Source organism: Pezoporus flaviventris, unplaced genomic scaffold, assembly GCF_033815535.1.
Source record: "Pezoporus flaviventris isolate CSIRO_AGI_PZ_B2104156 unplaced genomic scaffold, CSIRO_AGI_Pfla_v1 ptg000066l, whole genome shotgun sequence".
NCBI classification, from domain to species: Eukaryota; Metazoa; Chordata; class Aves; order Psittaciformes; family Psittacidae; genus Pezoporus; species Pezoporus flaviventris.
In genome coordinates this window covers 29,032,954-29,048,716 of record NW_026892614.1, presented here as the reverse complement: position 1 = coordinate 29,048,716, position 15,763 = coordinate 29,032,954, and the positions used below count along the sequence as shown (strand labels likewise).

General features: G+C 48.0%; 1 long non-coding RNA gene across 2 annotated transcripts; it reads right to left on the bottom strand.

Moving 5' to 3' along the window:
* Window positions 1-8,365: 8,365 nt before the first annotated feature.
* On the bottom strand, window positions 8,366-15,457 carry LOC133278656 (uncharacterized). Of its 2 annotated transcripts, XR_009746623.1 has the most exons (3): window positions 15,367-15,457; window positions 8,835-8,922; window positions 8,366-8,597 (listed from the first exon to the last, which is right to left on the bottom strand). It is a non-coding gene; the product is annotated as an uncharacterized LOC133278656 (long non-coding RNA). The 2 variants fall into 2 exon arrangements; XR_009746622.1 differs by having other exon boundaries at window positions 8,366-8,922.
* Between the last annotated feature and the right edge of the window lie 306 nt (window positions 15,458-15,763).

Below are 15,763 nucleotides of genomic sequence, written 5' to 3'. Positions count from 1 at the left end.
GCAGCCATCTTGACATCTCCTGAGTCTTAATTCAGTATCTGACATAAGGATTTGGCTTTAAAGTCACTTCAGAAACAGACTGGGAAACCAGCATGGAGCCTGGAAGTCTTAAGCGCTGATCCTGGGAGCTCTCTCTGCAGAGGATGCAGGCAATGTCTCATCATATCATCTGGTGTCTCCCTGGTGCTCATGTTGAACTTGTTCAGAGGAATTACAGTTACTCAGGGTGGATGGGAACAATGCTTAACTTGTCCTGACCAAGCTATTGTCCAGTCTGAAATAATGTTTCTTAGCAAGGAACTACTATCTGAAAACAAACTATTGGCAAACTAAAAAGTGCCTTTCCTATTTCTGCATCAAATCCAAAGTTATACTGCCATGTCATGACCTAGCTTGCTCAGCTAGCATGTGTACTTTGATGCTGTTTTGGGCTGTTGCTTAGACACTCAAAATTCTTATGTGGAGGCTTGTGTTTTCTGACAGCATTTTCCCTATTTCTGTTTCTTTCCATACGCCATCCAGTCAGAGAAGAGAAAGATCAAAGTGCAGTTTCTAATAGGCAATCACAGAGTGTTTCTCACAGCTGAAATCTGGCTGATGAGTTGATTCTGTGTTCAGCGAGAGGTTTTCCAAACATTTCCAGGAGTTGCTGACAGCTGGCAGAAGTGGGCTGAGGCAAATCAGAGCAGCAAGTGACCATTTAGAGGCAGGGATGAGAGCAGTGAGTGCTGGCCAGGTGGTCAGGAAAGCCATGTTGCAACTGCACAGGCAGCCAACGCTGGTTGCTCAGCTCGTGCTGCTTCCAGGGTTGCCTGCAAGACCCTGTGGCCAGGATCCAAGGCCCACATTTGAGTACATCTCTGTGCCATACAGCATGTGCAAGGCCATGGATGTAGAGGCAAGAGCTGAAGCTTCATGCCATGGGGATGAGCTGGGCAGAGGGTAATGTGAGAACTCTTAAAAACTAGCCCCATTCACCCGCATGGCTTTGGTCCTAGCTTGGCGCTGAGGCAGCTGCTCCTTGTGCAGCATCAGAGAAGCAACAGTCTCAGACCTTCATTTCAACAGGCTGGCAAAGAGTGGGAACTAAATAATTTCTCCCTCTCTCCCTGAACCTCTGGAAAATTCATTTAGTTCACCTGTGCTCATTCTTCTGCTGTTGTTCCCCATGCCTTCATTCAGCAAAGACACTTTCAGGCTTATTTGGAAGCCTGTTGAGTGAAAATGTTTTAAAAATCCTCACAGCTCTTTTCCTCACCCAGGCTGGGGTGATTGAGGGTGACACAAAACAGCCCAGAAGAGAGGGCTAGGTGTGTGACGATGGCCCTGGATCCATGAAAAGGCTGTAGGAACCCAGGCTGGCTGCTGCCTGCATGTGCATGGCAATAAAACACAATTTTCCCCCAGTTCTGAGAATTTCTGAGACAGCTTTGAAGGCAACTGACTGGTCTGACCATTTCACCTGGATGACAGGCTTTTACTGTCTTCACTTTTTTTTTACAAAATGACATTTTCTGTAGGTCAGATACAGACAAAAGGTCAGCTGTGGTGCTAGTGCAGCAAAAGAGTTGATGAAGCTGCTGTTGCATCCCCCATGTCTAAAATGACTTGTGGTCAAAGGTGCTCACCTTTGAGTCTATCCTGTTACAATATGGGGGCCATATCTGTATGAAAATAGTTTTGCTTTGGTAGCATGTCCTGTTAACAGGATTGTGGGGGAGAGCCATAAAACATTTTCTTTCCCTTTGATATTTGTGACTGTAGAATATCTCCGCTATAGGCAGTAAAATAATAATAGTAATGTTGAGCATGTGGCAAACAAACAGCAAACCTGAGGTTTCTCGCCACAGGCTACATGGGCTTGCAAAACTCAGCCAGACATGCTTGGCCAGCACCTGCATGCTTGCTTTCTTGTTGTTGCTGGTGTAGACAGAGTCAATCAAACTTGCAGAGAGCTGGTTTGCAACTGGACAAGGGCTTCAGACACTCAGCAAAGAGCCCCATCTCAGGTTACGGCAATCAGGCGTCTCTCCTCAGATGTGTGATGTTCAAAGCCCTGAGAGTCCTGGACTTTCCCAGCAGATTCCTCTGGAATGTAAATAGTCTTCAGATCCCCCACCAGGTGCCAGCAGGCTCCTTGGGGTTGCTGAAGGGGAAGTCCTCATGACGTACTCAAACTACATAATAATAATAATAATAATAATAATGTTGATGATGATGATGATTGAGTTGTTGGGGGTTTTTTGCCTCGAGGAAGGATGCTAGTTCAGGAAGAAGCAGGGGCTGTCACTGAAGAATGTTATTCAGAACAGGTCAACTTAAAATAGGATTTGATGGATATCAGTAAGATACCTGCTCAGAATTCTGGCTGGTGGCGCACTGACAAAACAGAGGAATGTTTCTGCTGGCTTGAAGTGAAAATGTTGAAACAGATGTTTTAAATGAAGATCCTGGCACTGCAGATAATGAGCACCTCAAACTACATTTGTGTGTGCTTTGGAGATATTAAAGAAGTTATACACAGCAACTTTGGCTCTTTTTTGACCTCATGGACAGACAAGAGGACTAGTATCAGTTATGGCCCTGCCTTCCTGGATAACCTTGAGCAAGCTGCTTCATCTTTCATGCTGCAGTTTCCCCAGACACAAAACTAATGTGTCTGCCATGGGCCTCCTTCATGGACCAAGCCATGGAGAGAGCTGCACATGACAATTTACCAAGCACAGCCCTGAAAATGTGAATACTGGCACAAGAGGGAAGGTGACAGGAAGGTGACAGGAAGGTTCCCACACTGAAGGTGACAGGCAGCAAGGACAGGGCTTATGGGAGGAGTCTTTGACAGCTTGGATACCTGTTATCCCCATGACACGCTGCCTGAAAGGTACATTGGCTGGTGCTAAAATATTCCTTAAGAAATTATTTTAATTTCTTTATTGCAAACCTCACCAAGTGTCTGTATCTTTAAATCATAGATATATTATTCTTGTCTCTTCCTTTTTTCATTTTCATTCCCTCTCCAAGTGTTTCCTGTAGGCCTCCTGACTACTTCTGCCCTACCTCTCCCCTCTGCACCAACTTCTCCTTTTTCCAGTCTCTTCCAGTTTGGTTCTCCCTCTGTCAGCAGCCCTTCTGAGCCAGATGTCACTTTCACAGCACTCCACAGCCACTCCAATCAGCTGGTTGGGGGTTCCTGTTGCTGGACTATCCCTCTATGGGAAGCACACATGCAGCATGGGACAATGGGTGAGCAGACAATGGAACTCTTTGGCCAAACATGGCTGCTCATCAGTAGAACATCACTGGTGGAGAACTGGGGATGGCGTGAGTCCCACTGAAGTGCCCTGACCCATCTGGGACCACCTGGCAGTAACAGCCCCCCTACTCCTCCTGCCCTCCATCCCATCCTGTCATAGGGATATCCAGAACAGTGGGGTGGTAGCTGAGGCCCTGGTCTTGGGCATGAGGGGGTGCAGCCCTGACGGCAACAGGAGATCTCCAAAAGTGGATCCAGAAGGCTGCCTGGCCTGGGTACCCATCCTAGGCTAGGCAGGGCAGGCACTGGGAAATCACCCAGCCTGTGCCAAAGGCATATTGCTGCTCCCTCAGGACAGCTGCTATGGGGGAAGTCACGCCAGCACTGCTGCTGAAGCAAGGGTTGAACTGGTGGGGCAGGCGAGGTTTGAAGAAGTCCAGAGAAATGCTGGACCCACTGGTTTGCTGTGCCATTGGCACAGAACGGCAGGCATGCTCTTTGGCTGCTGGTGCTGGTGTCCACCTGGATGGGGCAGCTCCATGAAAGTGAGGTTCTGAAAATGCTGACAGGTATGTGTTCTCTTTTCTTTTCCCCCTTTTTTCTTAATGTAAGCGAGAGTTCTTTGTTGCCAAAGAAAACACTAACAACAGAAAAGTGGGCATGAAGGGACAGAGCAGGAAGCACGTAGCATGCCATGATGGGACTTGATACAAACTTTCTATTTTTAAAGTGGCTTAATATAGTCCTGAAAAAAAATTGTTATGAAATATCTCCTTGCTCTCCTTAAAAACATCCTGATTTTATGGGCAGCAGAACAGGCTGGTCCTTTGGCACCTAACAATGATATTGCATTACCAGATCCCAGATACATCCTGTCTCTGGCGAATATAGAGCCCATGCTGAGATCAGAGGCTGTTCCTAACCAAAGCTCCTTCTGCCTGTGCTACAGAAAGCATTTCATTTCCTAAGACGTAGACAACTGAAGCAAAGGCTTCTAGTCAACAGGAGAGTGAAATTTCTAGACATTCAGAATCACAATTTCAGGAGCTGAAGTAAGGAAAATGATATCAGCATGAGGTCCCTCCAAGAGATAAAGTTATTTAACTGATACGTACATGGAGAAAGATCAAAGCCTCTTTCTGTGATGAATAGCCGTGATTCACACAGCTGGGAGGTGCAAAGAAATTACCTAGCTAGCTATCACCTGTTAGCCAGAAAGAAAGCATTTCTTTACATTTATTTTAAGGTACCCCTTTTGTTCCACAAATATTTAAAGTACTACCCTGTAGCAATCAAATGGCAGGTGAAGTAGGAAGAGGAACAGCATGTTCTTGACTAACCTGGGTTCAGCTGTAAGAGTTATTTTTCTCCTTCTTGGTAGCGGGTCCAGTGCTGTGTTTTGGCTTTAGTCTGAGAGCAATGCAGATAACACAATGATGCTTTAGTTGTGTTGAAGTAGCGCTTACACTGATCAAGGATTTTTCAGTCTCATGCTCTGCCCAGGGAGGAGGGGAAGCCGGAAGGGAGAAGAGACAGGACACCTGACCCAAACAAGCCAAAGGGGTATTCCATACCACAGCACATTGTGCCCAGTGTGTGGACTTGGGAGAGTTACCTGGAATGGCACATTGCTGCTCAGGTCAGGCTGGGTATTGGTCAGCAGTTGGTGAGCAATTGTATTGTGCATCACTTGTGTTTATTGGGTTTGTTTGGTTTCTTTTTTCCCCCTTTTTAGTTTCATATTCTCTCCCCTTGTTATTTCCCTTATCAGTATTATTATTCATATTAGTAGTAATTTTGTATTACACTTTAGTTCTTATCTCAACCCATGGGGTTTATATTCCTCCGATTCTCCTCCCCATCCCACCTGGGGTGTTGGCAAGAAGGTGCTGCATGGTGCTGAGTTACCAACTGTGCTTAAACCACAACATTGACACAAGAAATAAGTCACAGTTCCCTCCCACCACCAGAAAGGGAAGTCAGCATAGCTGGAATGGCAAACAGCACTGGGGGAAATCACCTCTGTGTTTTGACCTCCCCCTTCTCCATGTCCTACCTTGGCAGTCCCGCAGGCTCTGAGGTCACAGGTAAGGGGGCAAAAGGACCTATTCAGCACAGAAGACACTGCCCCAAAGGCATCTCAAAGCTTCACACTTGCACCGCAGAAGGTATCATTGGCTTGTGGCTCCAAGCAGAGCAGCTGGGTCCAGCTTAGACCTCAGACTGGGGTAAGACTCTAGTTTTGCCTGGACCTCTCCACTGCAGAATAGTCACCTACAGCATGCGATGTTCCACATCGCCGCACAGGGTCTCTGGAGTCCCGAGCAGCCTGGGAAGAGGCATTTGTTTTTTCTCCTAGATAAAGCCGTAGGAACTATTTCGTAGTGAAGACAGGAAAAGCTCTACGTAGCATGGCTTTGATGCAGGTTGCTCGTCTTCGATAGCTCAATTTACCATAAGATAGGTATCAACCTGAACTGTTTCTGAGGACTTTTTTAGAAGTGAAATGAACGTTCAGCAGAGGGTACAAACCTCTCTGACCCACAGCCCTTCCCACCTCCTACCCCCACACCTCCCTCTGCCAGTGGGCACAAAGGAGAATACCAAGGAGACAAAGTTTCACAGGGCTTCTTCCTATGGCAGTCCCAACCACTGTCTTTAGTAAAAGAGGCACATATGGCATCACAAAATAAAGTTGAAAAGGAGAAAGATGCACAATACATAAAGGAAGATCAAAGAATGACAGGAAACAGGAGAACGGCGGTAGGAAAGGCTGCACTATGTTGCAGTGGCTGCCTTTTTGTTCATTGCCTGAGCCATGCCTAGTGCAACTGAATCCCAGGCTTGGGGTGCCTTAGACTATGCTTCCTGCATGCAGAAGCAAAGCGAAGCCATGAGGTAGTGTGGGAAGATGTTCACAGAAGATCAATATTACCTGACACTGCTCATAATATGACTTTCAGCTTTCAGGCCTAATTTGTTCATGCCTAAGTGGCTGCTTTGGGATGAAATTTTCTTAGACGTGTAGTGAGATTGGGGAATAAAGGCTGTTTATCCTAGATTTTTGGCAGATACCTGATTTTGGCAAAGATGCATTGCTCCAGTATGCTGGAGCAGGGCTTTGCATTTAGCAGGGAGATGTCTTTCAGTCTGAGAAGGGAGTTTTGCTATTGGAATAATCTGCCCAAATTTGGTCAAGATATAGAAGCTTTTGGAGAAATTTCAGTTTGCACAACCTCAGGAAAAAGCTCACTGGATCTTCTACTAGGACAATTCACACTGAGCATGTTTAGTACCAGGAATTCAGAAAGATCCCTGCTCAAGGCTTTAAGCACCAGAGTATGAGTAGTGGTGCTAACACTTCTGGGGAGTCCTGGCTCCTTCTCCTAGGCCCAGATGTCCTGGGTTTAGCAGTAGCAGTCATTTTTAATCCTTCTTAGTAACTGGGGTAGCGTTGTGTTTTTGACTTTCAGCCTGGGAACATCACTGATAACACTGATGTTTTTAGTTACTGCTCAAATGTTTAGTCTGACCAAGGACTTTGTGAGTCTCATGCTCTGCCAGGGAGGAGGGGTAGCCGGGAGGAAGCAGAGAAAGGACACCTGACCCAAACTAGCCAAAGAGGTATTCCATACCACAGCACGTCATGCCTGGGATGTAACTGGGATTTACCCGGAAGGGCACTCTTTGCTCAGTCGGGCTCGGTCGGTGGGTGGTATTGTATTCTCTTCCCTTGTTATTTCCCTTGTCATTATTATTATTGATGGTAGCAGTAGTGATTTGTGTTATACCTTAGTTACTGGACTGTTCTTATCTCAACCCGTGGGAGTTACATTCTTTCGATTCTCCTCCCCATCCCTCCAGGGGAGGTGCGTGGAAGCAAGAAGGGTGGGGGGTGGGGGGGTGGGGGGTGGAGAGAGACTGCGTGGCTGACTGGGTTTAAACCATGACACAAGGCAATAACGATAAGGCAGATGCCTACCTGAATGCAGGTGGACCATGAACCAAAAGTAGGCAGGAATATGGGTGGAACAGGTAGTCAGGGCCAGAGGATCAGGCTGGGACTTCATGCAATGTGTGTCATTTCTCATATGCTGAAGGCTGAGACAGTATTAGTTATGGTGCTGCAGCCTCTTTACATGACTGTCAGGTGAATCTGCCCATTTTATCTTCCATTCCACAGCAGCCCCTTTTCCTTCTGTCATCTCCTCTACTCCTTCCCTAATGACTGACTGCTGTCCTCTCCCTGCCCTTCTCAAAAGATCAGTATTTTGCTGCTGGCCCCTGTAATTGCTTAGCTGTTTATTTCTTTGTGCTCAAGCTGTCATGCTACCTTCTAGCACAGCCCTCCCACATGTAACATCTGACATCTAGGGCACTCGGTTTTCTTGAAGCTGCCTCTAGCATTGCTGAGTCCTCTCTTACCTTCACCCAGCACTGCTAACTGATCCACATTACCGGCCAGGTTGCCTTTGCCTAACTTTCCATCCATCAGCAGTGATATTAACTTAGATGCTCTTACATGCTCCCAGCTTCCCCTCCCTGATTCTTGAAGTTACCAGTTCTCCTTAACCCACCTGGGATCCCCCCCACACCTTCTCCCATGGCAAGTCTCTCCTGGCTCACTCCCAGCCCCTGGTTTACTCTTCACTTCTGCCCCTCTGAGAATAGTCCTCCGGGTCTGAAGACCACTTCCAGTGAGTCTGTGTCCAGGCTGACACCCTGCATTGCAGATTCATTTGCTTATTCTTCCTTATTCTTATCGAAGCATTTCTGCATCTCTAACTTAAATTATTCTTGTGCCTGCCTCTCTACCAGCACAGAGACAGTCTTTTCCCAGCTCTTGCCCAGTCATTTCCCCCAGGGAGCCCAGCCTATCCCTTCACATCTCCTTTCATTACCTCTTCTGCAGCATTTCACGTTGGCATTACACAGGGAAAGAGAAACAATCTTAACTTTCAGAGATTGACTCTCAGACCCTTGTGTCGCCCCATCCTTTCCAGCCCCCACCATTCACTCATCAAGCCCCAGAAGTGCCAGCTCACTGGGTTATTTCTTTGGGCCAATTCAAATCACCAACCCTGCAGAAAACATCCTCTGAGGCTTTAAGCTGGGTTTTTTCCTGTAGGGTGTTACTGGGCTGAATTTACAATAGTGAATTGAAAGCCAGTGGGCCAGAGGAAAGAGCAGCATCTGGCCAAGGACAGAAGGGACACAATGGGTGGAGGAGTGGAACCTTCCTCTTTCAGCAGCTCCAAGCTGTGAGAGTGGCTCTAATCACTGACTGTCGTTTCACCCTCACTTTCCTCCTGCTCTTTCCTTCATATTATAAATATGTCTCCCTCTGAAAGAACAACAGCTCAATTTCACTTGCTTTGCCAGTGAAGAGTTCCAGGTTCCTTTCCCTTTTAAGCTCATTGGCAAATGGATTTTACATTATTTCCAGTCTAGAGTCTCCAAACAGTACTCTGCTGAGCTTCTGACCACTTCTTTCCCAGCTAAACCTCACAACAAGACACATTAACAGATATCTTGACCTGTCCATCCCTGTCCCTACAAATAGTGGTCATGAAACACTCACCTTCTCTGGCCTCAGGATCCAGCCTTCTCTGGCACTTGTCTCCCAACCTTCCCTCCTCAGTCTCTGTCACCATGGGTAGCATTCAGGCCTGTTAACATGGAAGCCATCTGCATCAGAAAACTCTCTACATGTTTTCCTGTTCAAGTTATATATAGATTCAAGTATTATGAATATTTGAACAAACCCTTTTGCACCACAGTTTTAATGTCAATGTACCGGTTTACCCAGATGGCAGACTCTCACAGTAACATAGGCAAAGAGATCCTCAGCTTCCTAACTAGAAAACAGGCAGATTTTGCTATCATCTCTTCTAATAGCCCAAGATGCTTGAAGGCTCTACAGGAGGAAAACTGCATCTCGTAGTATCATAGCATTGAAGAGGATCAACTGCTTAACATCATTATGGGAAGCAAATCTGAGTATAAAAGCAATTTGTACTGATGTAACTGAATCTATGCTAGTGCTTTTAGTGGCATAACTACATTAGCAAAAAAAGCCCCATACTTCTAACTGATATAATATTGCTGGAAAGATTTTACATATAAGTGGATCCACAGATTTATTTGCCTCAGGCATTTCTACTTGTGGTTCTGGTTATTTATTTTGGTTTGTTGTACAAAGTCAGGTGCACAGCATGCCACAATGTTCTGTCACTGGAAAGCACATCTGAGTACTCAGGCAGGGCTGGGCACACTGAGCACCTGTGTGAGCCCAGGTTTGGAAAGTCCTCTTTGTTGCACCCTAGGGCAATACCTTGTAGAGGCACATAAGGAAGTGTAGGATGTCTATACAACTTCCTCCATCCTACATTTGCGTCCCATATATTTTGCAGTATTTTAAAGAAATCCCTTGATTTCCATATGTTTTTCCTCTATGCAGATCATGCTTGGATCAGCAGAATTTGACTATTGTTTTTACAGCAGCTGTGATAACTTTCTGCAGCAGGAAAAAAACATCACTCTGGTAACAGTGACTGGCGATTTAGTGAACAGCAGCCTTGCTGGTGGCAGGAAGCCACATTCCTGGAATTGCACACCTGCATTTTCCCCATCCTCCCAACAGCATGGTGGTGCAAAGAAGGTTATTTTCCCACTGGGAAGGCAGCCAGGGGAAGCAGGTCAGACAGAAGGTCAGTGGGGAATCATCTCAGGAGTGGAACAGCCATTAGCCTGGGGCTAGCAAGAGCTGGGAGGGACCAGGTGAAAGGATGGGTGAGAGGCAGGTGTTCATGAGGAATATCTTCTGCACATGTGTAATATAGTAGTAATTTCTAGTATCCTTGCGTCACACTTGAAGGTGATGAAGACCTATGGAAGGTAGACGCTACCTGTGGCTCTTGAGCCTGTTGATACCGGCAGCTTATAGAGATGGCCATTACAGAGCTTATTATAAAGAGCCTGTCTATGATGGAAGAAGCAGAGTGACTTTTTCTCATGATCTCAGATAAAGAACCGAAGAGTATCTTCCAGAAAACACTGCAGAGATGACACAGACCAAAAGAGTATTTTTGCATAATTGGACAAGAGACTTTGCAAGAGTACCAAGAGAAAAGCCCACACATTTGAAAAGAAATCAGACATGATTGCATTGCAACTGCCTCCCTTCTTGCTCTCATTTGCCATAGTGCCAGTCCTGCTGTGTTTCAAAGATATCCTGCTTCTCCACAAGATTTGTGTGCTCATTTCACCTCAGCATCTCTGCCTTCCATCTCTTTATTGTGGCCTTCAGAGGTTCGTGCTGGGTTTTTGCAATGACAACATGGGTGGAGACCAGTTCCCCATCCATTTCCAGCCTTACTTATAATATGTGCTCCCTAGATCCTTTGCATGGAACCTCAGCTCTCTGCTGCTTCTGGCTCATATCCCCAACCTCAGCATCTGAGTCCTGTGGCTGCCCTGTAAGCTAGACTCTTTTAGCTGCTTCTTTCTGCAGGCTGAAGAGACTGAGGAGGTCCTTCCTGATCTGGGCAGGGAGAGAAGGTTTAGGTAGTGAAGCCCATTTATCTGCCTTTTGGGGAAGCTGGGCAGCAACAAAGAGGTTTCCAAAACTGTTGGTAGGTTGGAAAAAGGATTAAAGAGCATAGGAAAGTGTCTAGTCCAGGGCAGGTGAAATTGGCTGCAACTGTTGGGACAGCTATCTATCATGGCAGCTCTACCTTGGCAATGCGCTGACAGCCAGAAGAGGAAGCTGCAACTGGTATTTTCCTAGGGTGTTTTCCATCAGTTAGTAGAAAGGTATTATTTTTCCAGCAGGAATAAAATGTAAAAGCATGCACAAAGTAGAAATTTTCCTGTAAAAATGTTTTTCCACAGTTTATAGTATAGTGGGTTCAGTTTAGAAAAGTTTCCCTGTGACATTAGATGAAAGCCCGAAAGAGCATCAGACACAGCTGGAGCAGAAAAGTGGGTCTCGCCCTAGGTCCAATTCTCAAATCTAAATCTTTAAGGTACCTTTTTTTGCCTCTTTTCTGTTACAGCCCAGGCAGGACATTGATCTTAGTGACAAGCTTATTGCATGGTGAATCCTCATGGACACTTTCTGACTCATCCCAGGAAAAATGAAACAGTGTGTCCAGGGGGGTTGTGGAGTCTCCTATGTTGGAGATATTCAAGGCCTGCCTGGACAAGTTCACGTGTGATGTACTCTAGGTTACCCTGCTCTTGTAGGAGGGTTGGACTAGATGATCTTTTGAGGTCCCTTCCAACCCTTAGGATTCTGTGATTCTGTGTCTGTCAGTCCTTGCCAACGCTGGGACCCTTAAGATTAAATTTTTACACTTATTTCTGAGCATCTAGTAGCATCTGAAAGCACCTGTGCAGACAAGTGACTGCCATTTGGTGCTTTTTCACCTGAATTTGGCAGTCTCTGTTTGTTCAGATTTGTCAAAGAGCACATTACCAAAATTCCCCTCTCAGTAGCCCAAGGCATGGCTTGTTAGCTGAAGATTGTAGCCCGCATAAGGGGCTAAGATGCCTGCTGTCTTTATTTACACTGACACTAGCCAGGCTTCTTGCCTTCCATCTGGAAATCACTGAAGGTTTGTTTAACCAGGACTAGCCTGACTCTCAAGAAAGTATGTTATCCTCTGCATAAATAAGTGAAGACTCTAAAATCTCTGAGACAATCCCCAAGGCAGGGATTTCTGTTCGCCTACAAATACATTTCAGTGACCACTAAGAGTATCTGTCTCTCACCTTTTGTCTAAAACATACAGAAGCAAAGATGAGGTGTTTGATACACAGTGAAGTGAGAAAGCAGCTGGAATTCCTGAAGAAGACTCTGCTAAAGGTGTGAACTCTATTTCTACAAGTAAAAGCATGCTTGGTGCCTTCTAAAGGGGCGGGGTGCAGCTAAGTTCTTTCATTTCTGAGGACTGAGTGTGTAGTTTTAGTTGAGTCATCCCAGTTTTCCCACTTATCCCTGGGAGGTGGGCCAGCAATGGCCAAGTTCTCCCTGATGCTTCCCTGTGCCTGACGGCTGCAAGACACCTACCACATACTGCACCACCAGGAGCTGAGAGGAGGGGAAATTCCAAAAGCAATGTGGGAGAGAGCAAGACCAGGCATGCAGCTGTGTCCCAGGACAACCCTGCTGGCTCATTTCCTCCTGGGACTGAGAACTGGGGTTGCCCTTCAAATGGAGTAGCTTGGCTCTGGCTGACCTGGCAGTCCCTAGTTACTGCATTCTCTTTCTGCAGTTGGCTCCAGCTGGTCACTAGGTGACCCTCGGTAAGCAGCAGGAAGGTCAGCCAGGGACAGGGAAGAGTGGGAGCTCCCCTTTCTGCCTTTTTATCCCCTTTTCAATGGGAGCATCCCAAGCATTTGCGCTGCACTTAGAGTAATATAAAATTGCACCTGGCAATTTTATCTGGCAATCTCAGCAAAATGACAGCTTTTCTTGCATCCCCAAGTCAATGAGAATTGGGGTCATGGTGCCATTTCCAGGGATGTCTTCTAGATCTTGCCTTTTGATGGTAAGATAAGATCACTGGTACTTATAGAATAGAATCAACTGAGTTGGAAAAGACTTTTAAGGTCATCAAGTCCAACCGTGACCCCAGCACTGCCAAGCCCACTATAAAACCATGTCACTAAAGGCAAACCGATCTCCTCTCAAGGTCTCCTGTCAGGGTGCCTCTCGATCTCCACTCGCAGCCACTGCTCATCAGTGCCCCATAGTGGCACACAGTATAGCTGCTGTCCCGACCCCTCATGGACACCCCTCATACCCCTCAGGATCTCCCTTCATGGTCACCCCTTATGCCCCATGGCTGCCTGTGCTTTCCCCTCATGATCTCCCTTCATGAATGCCCCTCACCTCTCAGTGCTGCCCTTGCCCTCTCCTCATAATCACCCCTCACACTTCATGGCTGACTCTCAACTCATGATCTCCCTTCATGGCTGCCCCTGCTCTCCCCTCACGACTGCCTCTGCTCTCCCCTCACAGTCTCTCCTCATGGCCGATGCTCCACTCCCCTCATGATCTCCTCCTATGGGTGCCCCTGTTCTCCCCTCACGATCTCCACTCATGGCTGTCCATGGTTTCTCCTCACAATCTCCCTTCATGACTGCCCCTCCTCTCACCTCACGATCTCCCCTCATGATTGCCCCTCCTATCCCCTCACAATCTTCTATGTGTGCCCCTGCTCTCCCCTGACGATTTCCCCCCATGGCTGTCCTGGTTCTCCTCATAGGAAATCCCCTCATGGCTGCCCCTCCTCTCACCTCACAATCTCCCCTCATGGTTGCCCCTCCCCTCTCAATCTCCTCCCATGGCTGCCCCTGCTCTCCCCTCAAGATCTTCCCTTATGGCTGCCCCTGCTCTCCCCTCTCGATCTCCCCTCATGGCCACCCCTCCTCTCACCTCATGATCTCCCCTCATGATTGCCCCTACTCTCTGCTCTCTAACTCCCCTCATGGCTGTCCCTCCCCTAATGATCTTCTCTCATGGCTCCCTCTGCTCTCCCCTCATGATCTTCTCTCATAGCCACCCCTGCTCTCCCTTAACGATCTCCTCTCATGGCTGCCCCTGCTGTCCCCTCTCAATCTCCTCCCATGGCTGCCCCTGCTCTCCCCTCACGATCTCCCCTCATGGCTGCCCCTACTGTCACCTCATGATCTCCCCTCATGGCTGCCCCTCCTCTCCCCTCACGATCTTGTCTCATGGCTGCCCATGCTCTTCCTTTACCATCTCCCCTCATGGCTGCCCATGCTCTTCCTTTACCATCTCCCCTCATGGCTGCCCATGCTCTTCCTTTACCATCTCCCCTCATGGCTGCCCATGCTCTTCCTTTACCATCTCCCCTCATGGCTGCCCATGCTCTTCCTTCACCATCTCCCCTCATGGCTGCCCCTACTTTCCCCTCACAATCTCCCCTCATGGCTGCTCCTGCCCTCCCTTCCCGATCTCCTCTCATGGCTGCCCCTGATCTCCCTTCCCGATCTCCTCTCATGGCTGTCCCTGATTTCCCTTTACAATCTTCCCTCATGGCCACCCCTCCTCTCCCTTCATGATCATCCCTCATGATCTCCCCCCACTGTTGACCCTGCTCTCCCCTCATGATCTCCTCTCATGGCTGCCTCTCCTCTCCCCTCTCAATCTTCCCTCATGGCTGCTCCTGCTCTCCGCTCATTATCTTCCCTCATGGCTGCACATGCTCTCCCCTCACGATCTCCCCTCACAATCTCCCCTCATGGCTGTCCCTCCTCTCCCTAATGATCTCCCCTCATGGCTGCTCCTGCTCTCCTCTAATGATCTTCTCTCATGGCTGCCCTTGCTCCGCCCTGACGATCTCCCCTCATGGCTGCCCCTCCTTTCTCCTCGTGATCTCACTTTGTGGCCGCCGCTGGTCTCCCCTCACAATCTTCCCTCATGGCTGCCCCTCCTCTCCCTTCATGATCTTCCCTCATCATCTCCCCCCACTGTTGACCCTGCTCTCCCCTCACAATCTTCCCTCATGGCTGCCCCTCCTCTCCCTTCATGATCTTCCCTCACAATCTCCCCTCATGGCCGCTCCTTCTCTCCCCTCACGACCTCCTCTCATAGCCACTTCCCTTCTCCCCTCACGATTCCGCTCTCTCCTCATGGCCGTTCCTTCTCTCCTTTCACAATCTTTCTTCATTGCCACCCCTCCTTTCCCCTCAGTATCTTTCCTCATGATCTCACCTCACGGCTGCCCCTGCTTCTCTGCCCACGAGCTCCCCTCTTGGCCACCCCTGTTCTCCCCTTATGATCTTCCCTTATGTTTCTCTCTCCTTTCCCTTTACAATGTCCCCTCATGGCCGCTCCTCTTCTCCCGTCACAATCTCCCCTCACCACTCGTGAAAGAGGATGCTGTAGTGGCTATGCTGTCATACCGTCATCTAGCCTGTGAGCTAACTCAGTCCCCCATAACTCCCACCCCCTGCTCATCCATCCTGGAGAAGCACTGTTTCATTTCCCTTTTGGGAAAGGGCATCTGGTTCCCTCTGAAACAAACCCACGTGCAGCAGGGAGAACAGGTCACCCCAGGGTGGCCTGAGTGTGCATGAACCTGCACCACATTTGCCTTCCTTCACTCCACATTTTCCTCCAGTACTGTCCCACGCAGACATCTCCAAGCACCAGCTTCCGCATGACCTCACCTCACACAGTGTGGCATGTGGCAGCTGGGAGGTATCCTCAGCTTCACGCGGTAAGAACAGTCCCAGAGAGGGGCTTTTCATCAGGGACTGTAGCAATAGGACAAGAGGCAATGGATTCAAACTTAAACAGGGGAGATTTAGGTTAGATATAAGGAAGAAATTCTTTACTGTTTGAGTGCCTCATTGATCATGTCCTAAAACCCCAGCGCACTGCATGGAGCCTGAAGAAGGACTGAGACAAGCCCACTGTGACCTGGGTGTGGTCACTGTTCTCTAGCCCTGAGCAGTACCAGCATAGCCACTGAC